This window comes from Chiloscyllium plagiosum, chromosome 5, assembly GCF_004010195.1.
Source record: "Chiloscyllium plagiosum isolate BGI_BamShark_2017 chromosome 5, ASM401019v2, whole genome shotgun sequence".
Lineage (NCBI taxonomy): Eukaryota > Metazoa > Chordata > Chondrichthyes > Orectolobiformes > Hemiscylliidae > Chiloscyllium > Chiloscyllium plagiosum.
The window spans coordinates 88,881,194-88,892,211 of record NC_057714.1 but is presented as its reverse complement, the minus strand read 5'-3'; the positions used below and the strand labels follow the sequence as shown (position 1 = coordinate 88,892,211).

General features: G+C 40.6%; 1 long non-coding RNA gene across 1 annotated transcript; it reads right to left on the bottom strand.

The window, feature by feature from the left end:
* Positions 1-1,137: 1,137 nt before the first annotated feature.
* LOC122550080 lies at positions 1,138-10,945 on the bottom strand. Its single transcript, XR_006311739.1, has 3 exons — positions 10,784-10,945; positions 2,258-2,362; positions 1,138-1,172 (listed from the first exon to the last, which is right to left on the bottom strand). It is a non-coding gene; the product is annotated as an uncharacterized LOC122550080 (long non-coding RNA).
* Between the last annotated feature and the right edge of the window lie 73 nt (positions 10,946-11,018).

The window sequence follows — 11,018 nt, the reverse complement described above, 5'->3', positions numbered from 1 at the left end:
GCTTGTTTTTTTCTCAATTCTTTTAACACATTATCCTAACATACTGATAACTTTAATCTAAGTTCACTATAACTTCTTCCCACCTAACTGTATGTGTATATAAAACATTAAATAACTACAAATCTCATCTAAATTTTATCAGTTAAATCAGCGATAACAGCATCTGCGATTACATTTTTACGACCCACAACATGTATGATTTTAAAATTAAAAGTCTGTAACATAAGACTCCAATGAAATAGTCTCATTTTCTTGTCTTTAAAGTGTTCTAAGAATGTAGGATTGTGATCCGTGTACACCACCATCTCCGACACATTGTTCATGACATACACAGTAAAATGTTGTGTGGCCAGTACCAAACTCAATTGTTCTTTTTTGATCGTGTAGTATTTCCTCATGTGGATGTTGATCTTCTTTGAAGAGTAACCAATTGGCAGTCCAATCCCATCCTCATCTTCCTGTAGGAGTACAGCTCCAACTCCTATGTCACTAGCATCGATGGCGACTTTCAAAGATATTGAGAAGCTTGGTGTAGCAAAATCTAGTTTGGTGGCTAATATGGCTTTCAAATGGTTGAATGCCTCCTGGCATGGTTCTGTCCATCATAACTTTGTGTTCTTCTTCAGTAAATCGGTTAACGGTGCTACTATGCTGCTGAATTTTGGAATAAACTTCCAATAGAATTTGCTGTGCCCAAAGAACTGAAGCACCTCTTTCTTCGAAGTTGGTCATGGAAATTCCTCAACAGTCTTTGTCTTTGCATTCCATTGGGTCAACCTTCCATGGCCAATATTATGTCCGAAGAACGTCACCTCTACTTTCGCGAATTCAGTTTTATTTAGGTTTATCACCAGTTTTACTTCTCGTGGTCGTTCAAAGAGCTCTGCCAACTGTGATCTTTCCAAGACTTATTAAAGATCACTACATCGTCCAAATAGACAGCACAGTTTGTTAATCCAGCCACAACTCTGTTCATGAGTCTTTGGAATGTGGCAGGTGTGTTCTTCATTCCAAAGGGTGTTACATTAAACTGATATAGAGTCAAGATTAGAGTGGTGCTGGAAAAGCACAGCAGGTCAGGCAGCATCAGAGGAGCAGGAAAATTGACGTTTCGGTCAGGAGCCCTTGATCAGGAAGCATGTCCTCCTCCACCTCCATCTGGACCCATCTGGCTTTGAAAGGATTAAACCGATAGGGGTATTGGTTTATTGGAGCAGTATTGCATACGTCTACTTCATGTACAACAGTCCTCCCCATCTGATTTTTACATATGTCCTTATACTGCAGTAACAAATCTTTCAACTGTATTCTGTGCTCCTGAGACAGATAGCTTACTAACCTATCTCACTTCTCAAGGACTTCATTTTTTAATCTATTTTGAGGCACATCAAAATCCACATCATCTGGATTTGATTCCTCACTCTGCAGGGTAGTGACTAACACCTGTTTCTCCAGTTCTTTCTCTCTAGTATAATATGGTTTCAACATGTTAACATGACATACCGGATAGATTTTAAAAAAGTATCTGGCATCTTTACTAGATATTTCACCGAGGAGAAAGTAAGGACTGCAGATGCTGGAGATCAGAGCTGAAAATGTGTTTCTGGAAAAGCGCAGCAGGTCAGGCAGCATCCAAGGAGCAGGAGAATCGACGTTTCGGGCATAAGCCTTCCTGAAGAAGGGCTTATGCTTGAAACGTCGATTCTCCTGTTCCTTGGATGCTGCCTGACCTGCTAGATATTTCATCGACTCAACTTTGCCTCAATTTGATAGTGACCACTAAACCTGGCTTTGAAGGTGAAGCTCTGAAACCTGAGGTAACTAGTTGTTGTCAGGAACAACCACTCAACACATGCTCTTAATAACTTAGGTGGCAATAAAATGGCTTCTCAATGCAAATACTATGACAAAATGGCTTCTAGGCTGCAAATTGACAATTCTGCTAAAAGCTGCATAAAATGGCGTTCAATTCTGCTATAGCTGCATAATTGACTAACCACAGTCTGCTTCAAGAGATTAGCAGACAATGCTTTCTTTACAGCATAGAAATAACTAGACTAGATAAGACATTACTGACCATCCTAACTGACCTTCAAATGCAGGTGCAATGGGTCTGTTAGTGAGATAGGATGGCTTGAGGATTGGAAAACAAAGTTGGTTCCCAGGAAATATCATTGGACCAAGTAACTGTCAAATAAAGGAATGTTATATATTGATTGGTAATTGTCTGAATGTACTATGTGATCATAGCCTGTACCTTTCTTTAAGAAAAGTATAAAAATGTCTTTGTTTTAAGCCATGTGTGCAGCTCCTCCGAGGAATACGGATGTATACAACCTCTGTGTTTCCAGATGCTTTGTACCTGGCCGTATGAAAAAATAAAGAATGAAGTCTTAAAGAACCAGACCGATTGTGAGTGCTTATTAACCAATTACGAAACAGAGAGACGCCCCCCCCACCCCACCCCCCAAACTGAGGGGTCCAGATCTTCAAAGGGATCTCCTACCACTGGTAACAGTACTAACACATCATCCCCTCGGGAAAACATCCGAGTCTCAGAGCTTTTATCTGCCACCTGCTTCATTCTACACTGTGCCCTTTTTATGTGCTGTTTAGCTAGTCATCTACTTGATTTAGTCTCTCCCTTACCTCTGATGCATAATCTAAGTATGAGATCTCAGACTTTGGTCCTGTCAATTTTTCTTTAATTAATTTCAAAGGGCTTCTCACTTCATGCCCGAATATTAACTCAAAGGGAGTGAACTGAATAGATTTATTTGAGGCATCTCTAATGGCAAACAATATGAATGGGATACCTTTAACCTGATCATTCAGTAATCCTGACAGTATGCACTCAACGTGGTCTTCAAGGTCTGATGCCACCTTTCTAAAGCTCTCTGGGATTCAGGATGATACGCACTGGATTTAAAGTGCTGCATACCCAAGCTATCCATAACCTTCCTAAAAAGCCTAGCAGTAATAATTGACCCTTAGTCTCTCTGGGTAGCCCATACCGTGTAAAGAAAGCTACCAACTCCTCTACTATCCTTTTTGCCTTGATACTCTGCGATGGAATTGCCTCCGGAAATCTAGTTGACACATCCAGTATAGTTAACAAGTACTGGTTCCCACTTTTAGTTCTCAGGAAGGGACCTACACAATCAGTTATAACCCGTGTGAGAAGTTCTTCAAATGCAGGAATTGGCAATAAAGGTGCTGGTTTTATTGCCGCCAGTGGTTTACCTAGCATTTGGCATGTATGATATGTGTGGCGAACGTTAACCACATCCTTGTGCATTGCAGGCCAATAAAAATGGTTTTGTACTTTAACCTAAGTCTTTTGTATCCCTAGGTGACCTCCTACAGGTAGTTCATGTGCTATCCATAACATCCCCTGTCTGTATGCTACCAACAACACAATCTGGTGCAATTTGCCCATTTCTCCTCTGCACTAACCTGCCGTGGTCTCTATTTTCGCCTTAGGATTCTACCTTTCAGATAATAGCCCTACAGAATATTCTCTGCTTCCTTTTCAGAGTATGCATCCACATATATATCTTTTATCGTCTTATCTTGCTATCACAAGTCTCTTAGTTTTTCAGGGGTAAACAGTTCTGTTTGACCCTCTGCCTGTTCAGGTTTTTCCTGCACCATTACGTCAAACAGGGTATCCACTAACTGAACCTCAACTCCTTCACCTTTCTCTTTACTTTTTGCTCCGTGCTGTGACTTAAGATAGTGGGATCTAGTTACCACACAGTCTGGGAAAATACCAGGATATTTCTGTTTTAACTCTTCAGTTTCTTGGTCTTCCTTCGGCTTCTCCACAAGGGGTGTCACTCCCACCTTGGATCCTGCGACATCATTCCCAAGAACAAACTGAATTCCTGGAACTGACACTCTGTCAATCACTCCCACTGTAACTTCCCCAGTCTTAAGTTGGCACTCCAACCTGATCTTACATAGGGGAATGCTAAATTTCTGTCCACCTATCCCATAAATTACCACACTCTTGGGTAACAGATCAGAAAGAGCACATATTTGCTCATCCTTTCTATTAGCAATTGATTAGATCCAGTATCTCTCCCTGTTCTTTCTGAGTAAACTTTACCCACACAGGCAAATATTTTGTAGAGATCAGGTACTAACTCCATACCCAGTCCCAGCCTAGGCTGTGCACTCTCCTGCAGCTCCTTGGCTCTTCTTGGGGTCTCCTTTACCACATTCACTAATCCACTGACAGCTGCTTTTACCACATCTTTTCCTACAGTGCCTTTCTTTAACCCAGCACTATGACTTTACATGTCCCACTTTACCACAGTGGAAACACCTGAGGCCTTTCACCTCCTTTCCACCATCTTGAGCTTCCCTTTTTAACCTGTGCTAAATTCTTACCAGCTCTCTACTCTTGGTTTTGGAGTGTAAGATCTCCCAGTCTCCCAATTTCTATTCCTCATGGGACGAAATTTTGGTTGGAAGCTTGTCTTATGCAACAACATGTATTCACCTGCTAATTTTGCTGCCCTGCTCACATCCTGGACTTTCTGTTCCTCCATGTGAACTCTTACCATCTCTGGAAATGAGTTTTTAAACTTCTCCAGCAGAATATGCTCTTGTAGAGCCTCAAAGATTCTAGCTATTTTCAAAGCACACACCCATCTATCAAAATGACTATGTTTAATTCTTTCAAATTCAACATAAGTCTGACCTGGTTCCTTCTTTGAGTTTCTAAACCTGCTGTCCATATGCTTCAGGTGCCAATTCATAACCATTTAAAATAGCCTGTTTAACCTCTTCATAATCTCTTGACCCCTCATATGACAGCACTGCAAATAACTCACTAGCTCTGCCTACCAGTTTAGTCTAAACTTACATTACTCATAAATCCTCAGACCACTCCATCTGCATAACCAATTTTTCAAATGAAATAAAGAAGGCATCAACATTGTTCTCATCAAAATGTGGCAGAGCTTTGACATATTTATATATATCACTATCGTCTCTTTTACTCTCCATCCTGCACTTATCTGTTTCTCTAACACACCTAAGTGTTTGACTAATTCTCTTACAATTTCAGCTTTACTTTTTCCTTGGTTAAGCCCAAATCTAATTTCTTTGCTAATTCTAAAAGTTTAGTTTTTTTCTTTCCTTCTAAACTTTCTTCGCAAATTTGAAAATCATCTTCAAATCCGAGGACCTCTTTAGCAATCTTCAGAGCCATTTCTCTCACTTTTAATTTAATCAACCACAAGTCACCTATAGTAGACAAATTGCCTCAACTATGTTTTATTTAAAGATCTAGGACATTAACCTACAAGTATTTAAATCCGCTGGGATTTTTCATACCCTGAAATCTATTCAAATCTGTCTAAACCAGTTCAAATCACAAATCCAAGACCCAAACTGTTCAAATCACTGACAAAAGCCCCTCAAACCTTTCAAGTTTCGGATGAGCCCCCAAACTGTTATGACATGGGGTAAACCCCCCCCCCAACTAATTTAAACCAGTAACACTGAAAAGATTTACTGTACACTAATCTGTGAAAATTCAAGAGGCCAAGAACTATTCCAAAGGTCACTATTTAAAGTAGAAATTAACAACTTTATTTCTTAAATTATAACAGAGATTAATTAACTAACAACTATTTATAACTCCTTCCTCTAACCTATCTTTTACATTCCCTTCTATAATACTAGTCCGATAAAACCCCCTCAAGTAAGATTTACCAAAAAATTCAAATATCAAAACCAGCCAGTCGTCAAATCTTCTCTTTGTCTTCCTCTGCAGATTTGCTCTCTAGGTCAGTGTTGACATTTTTCTCGATGCAAACTCCTTCCATAGACAGGTACCTCTCAGAGGGTTCCGACTAGCAACTTACATCTGTTGGTCTTTTGGCAGTCCTCCCCCAATTGTTCAATTTTTCTCAGTCTTATGCCCCCAAAGCATCGGATTGTTCTGGATGTAGGTTTGCTCACTGCGCTGGAAGGTTCATTTCCAGACGTTTCATCACCCTACTAGGTAACATCTTCAGTGGCCCTCCAGGCGAAGCACTGAACATGATTCCTGCTTTCTATTTATATGTTTGGATTTCTTTGGGTTGGTGATGTCATTTCCTGTTCTTTTTCTCAGGGGGTGGTAGATGGGGTCTAACTCGATGTGTTTGTTGATAGAGTTCCGGTTGGAATGCCACGCTTCTAGGAATTCTCATGCGTTTGGCTTGTCCTAAGATGGATGTGTTGTCCCAGCCAAAGTTGTGTCCTTCCTCATCTGTATGTAAGGATACTAATGAGAGAGGGGCATGTCGCTTTGTGGCTAGTTGGTGTTCATGTATCCTGGTGGCTAGTTTTCTGTCTGTTTGTCCAATGTAGTGTTTGTTACAGTTCTTGCACTGTATTTTGTAAATTACATTATTTTCCCTTGTTTTCTGTATAGGGTCTTTCAAATTCATTAGCTGCTGTTTTAGCGTGTTGGTGGGTTCGTGGGCTACCATGATGCCAAGGGGTCTGAGTAGTCTGGCAATCACTTCCGAGATGTCTTTGATGTAGGGGAGAGTGGCTAGGGTTTCTGGATGTGTTTTGTCTGCTTGTTTGGGTTTGTTGCTGAGAAATCGGTATACTCAGACCCCTTGGCACCATGGGAGCCCACGAACCCACCAACACACTAAAACAGCAGCTAATGAACTTGAAAGACCCGATACAGACAACAAGCAAAACTAATGTCATTTACAAAATACCGTGCAAGAACTGTAACAAACATTATATTGGACGAACAGGCAGAAAACTAGCCACCAGGATACATGAACACCAACTAGCTACAAAACGACATGACCCTCTCTCACTACTATCCTTACATACAGATAAGGAAGGACACCATTTTGACTGGGACAAAATATCCATCTTAGGACAAGCCAAACAGAGACATGTGCAAGAATTCCTAGAAGCATGGCATTCCTACCAGAAATCCATCAACAAACACATCGAGTTAGACCCCATCTCCCACCTCCTGAGAAAAAGAACAGGAAATGACATCACTAACCCAAAGAAATCCAAACATATAAATAGAAAGCAGGAATTGTGTAGAGTGCTTCGCCTGGAGGGCCACTGAAGAGGTTACCTAGTAGGGTGACGAAATGTCTGGAAAGAACCTTCCAGCTCACGAGCAAACCTACATCCAGAACCTCAATCTGAATTACAAATCTTCTCAAAACTCGTTAAGACCTATGGGCGCATCAGATTGTGTCATTCGCTTTTACTGTTGTCAATATACTAAATTGAAACTTGATTGGAGTTTGGGTTTTTTGGGATACAATTGAAACTCATTGGCCTAATTCAAATTTGTTTTTGTCTCCAGGCAACCAGCTGCTGGCCCATGTTACATTGTATCTTATTCAGAACACTTGGTGCTGTCAGGTAGTTCTGCTAGCTTTTAACTCTCTTAAAGGTACAGTACACACACATATTCATAACAAAACATTTCTGTGCAAAGTAGAATCTCATGGAGTCGGGGCTAACATATTAGCATGGATGGAAGATTGGCTGGCAGAAAATAGAACGTATAAATGGATCTTCTACTGATTGGCAGAATGTAACATGTGGAATCCTATAGAAGTCTGTACTGAGGCTTCAGTTTTGATAACATATCAATTAAATGAGGGGAGCACAGGCATGATAGCTAGACTTGCAGAAGATACTAAGAAAGCTAGGAAATGTTGTTGTGACGAGGACGTGGGGATGCAGACAGATATAAATAAGTTGAGAGTGGACAGAAATCTGGCAGATTAGAGTATAATGTAGGAAAACAGGGAGTTGCTGAAGGTGCTGAATGTCTTCTGCTCTTAATTTAGATCTTGGTGTCACACTTTATAAAAGGCAAGAAGACATTAAAGAGACTATCTTAAAATTCACTCGTGGCATTTGGGGATCACTGTGTAGGCAGCATTTATTACTTGTCCCTAGTTGCCCTTATGAAGGTGGTAGTGACCTGTCTTCTTGAACTGTTGCATATGCTATAGATACATCAACTACACTGTTAGGGAGGAGTTCTAGGATTTTGATCTAATGACAATGAAGGAAAGGTAACATATTTCCAAGTCAGGATGATGAGTGGCTTGAAGGAGAACTTGTCATTGATGGTAACTTTCCATGTATCTGCTGTCCCAGTCCTTCCAGGCAGAACTGGGTGTGGATTTGGAAGGTTTAAGGTGCCTTGGTGAATTTTGCAGCTCACCTTGTAAATGGTACACACTGCTGCTATTGAGTGTTGATGGTAGAAGGAGTGGATGTTTGTGGATGTGGTGGCAATCAAGCTAGTTGCTTTGTCCTGGATGGTGTCAAGCTTTTTGAGTGTTCTTGGAATTGTACTCATCCAGGCAAGTGGGACTATTCCATCACAATCCTATCTTCTGCCTTATAAATGGTGGACAAGCTTTTGGGAATCAGGAGATGAGTTACTTACTACAGTTCTCCTGTTCTTGTAGCCACTGGATGTTTATGGCGAGTCCAATGAGTTTCTGGTTGACAATAACCCCCAGAATGTTGATGGGTGGGGATTCAGTAAAGTCAATGCCATTGATTAACTAGATTGGTTGTATAGATTGTCCCTCATTGAAAATACTAATTATTTGGCATTTGTGTGACATGAATGTTACTTACCACTTTTCAGCCTAAGCCTGGATATTGTCTAGGTCTTGCTGCATTTTTACTAAGACTGCTTGAGTATCTAAGGAGTTGCAAATGGTGCTGTATCTTGTTGCAATCATTGGTGTACTGAATTCTATACCATTTGTCAAGGGCTGTCACTATCACCTCACCTATGGAATTCAACTCTTTTGCTGATATTTTGCTGTAATGAGGTCAGACACTAAATGACAGTGGTGGAACCCAAACTGGACAATGAGCAGGTTATGGTTGAGCAGGAGTTGCTTGATAGTACTATTGATGACAACTTCCATTACTTTACTAATGATCAAGAATAAATGATGATCAAGGTTGGAGAAAGGAATCATGAGAATGATTCCAGGAATGAAAAGAACTTCAATTAAATAGGTAGATTGGAGAAGTTCTGAGAGGTTTGGCAAGAGATGTAATCGAAGTATTCAAAATCACGAGCAGTCTGGATACAGTATATAGAAAAATAAGTGCTATTCGTAGAGTATTTGGAAACAAAGCAAAGTAGACATAATGTAGTGGGTGACTGGGATCTGATCATATATAGGTTGAGTGGTGGAAGCAGGTTCAATAATGTATTTAAGAGGGAATTGGATTTTAACCTGAAAAAAATGCAGATCTTTGGGGAAAAAAAACAGGGATATAGCAATAGATAATTTGTTCATCGAAGAGAAATTAGATTAAATGGCCTTCTTCTGTGATATAATAATTCCGTGATTCTGATTACTCACTTTGCTAATCAGCATAATCCTCCAGATTGTCCTGGAATCTACATAAACGAATGCTTGATATTCAAGTTGCTGTTATGAGACAAATCATAGGGGCATCAAGAACAATTGTCACTATTATTTTGAAAAAACTTTGTCTAATAGTTATAAAGGCATTAGAACTCGGAGGTAGGCAGAGGGAACTGAATGGATGAAGAGTAGGCAACAGGATGTCATATGATGTAACCTTTACAGAACACAGCTGGCAACCTTATTAGTTATCTATTACTGTTATGCAAGGGCTTCAGGACCTTGGAGCAACTGTGCAATGATATTACAGATTTTCGCATCAGAGTAGAAAGAGCAGCATGTGGGTGGAGTCTAGAATTACAGACTGGACAGCACACGAGGAAGAGGTTACCAGGTGCATAATACCCTGATATGGCAACTGCTCTAAGCAGGACTGTAAGAAACAACCCAGACCCTCATGGAAGTCAATCACAACCTCCATTTACATAGCTCATTGCCATGGAAAGACTACCAACATCAAAGACCCAACACACTCCAATAATACCCTCCTCCAACCTGTTCCACCAGACAGAAAATACAGAAGCTTGAACACACACACCAGAAGGTTCAGGAACAGCTTCTTCCCAGTTGTTATTCGACTGATGAACAGATTGTCTGACTTCAAATAATGCTGACCTTGCTAATGTTGATCTTGCCTATCTCACATGCCACATGACATAACCTTTATGGCTCAAATCTTTTTTACTCTATGATCTGTATGTCCTCACTTACTTGTACCACTCATAAACAAAGTTTTGCACTATACTTAAGTACATGACAATAAATAAATTAAATTAAACATTAGTCTATATCTAATATTCAAAGTCTGTTGGATCTATGATTACCATGTACAGCAGTACTTAGTTTAGTATATAATAAATAATACTACATTGAAACCTAAATCTAGAGATAGCTTTTAACTTTGCCTTCTCCATCATTGTCTTGAACCCAAACTCATTGTACGATATCAAAGCATATGATAACCAAATTGTAGAGTTTTTACAAGATGCTTTTCTGTTCATCACTGGACATCAAACGTCCACTTGTTCTCCTGTTCCAGTAGAATCATAGAATCCCTAGCAGATCATTTCGCCCATCGCGTGCACACCGACCCTCCTAAACGTACCCCACCCAGAGCCCCTACCCTAATCTCTGATACTCTGCATTTCCCATGACTAACCCATCTAGCCTGAACATTCCTGGGCACTGGGCAATTAAACATGGTAAATTTAACATGGCCAATCCGCCTATCCACACACTTTCGGACTGTGGGAGGAAACCCACGCCGAAACAGGGTGAATATGCAAACTCCACACAATCAGGCTGGAATCGGTCCCTACCACGAGCATTCACTCCCTTCTTAGGTGGGTATTTATTACAGGTAGCCCGACAAAAGATGGATCCTTTTCGCACCAAAATGCACCCCTCCAGTTTTGCATTAAATCACGTGACTCAGCGGCCCACGCTAAGCCATTCCATGGGACGTCCCGCGCTTGCCTGCTGACGTCAGTCCCGACCACTCCATCACAAATAGGCGCCTTTTTACCCATAATGCCCGACGAGCGTAGGCACCAA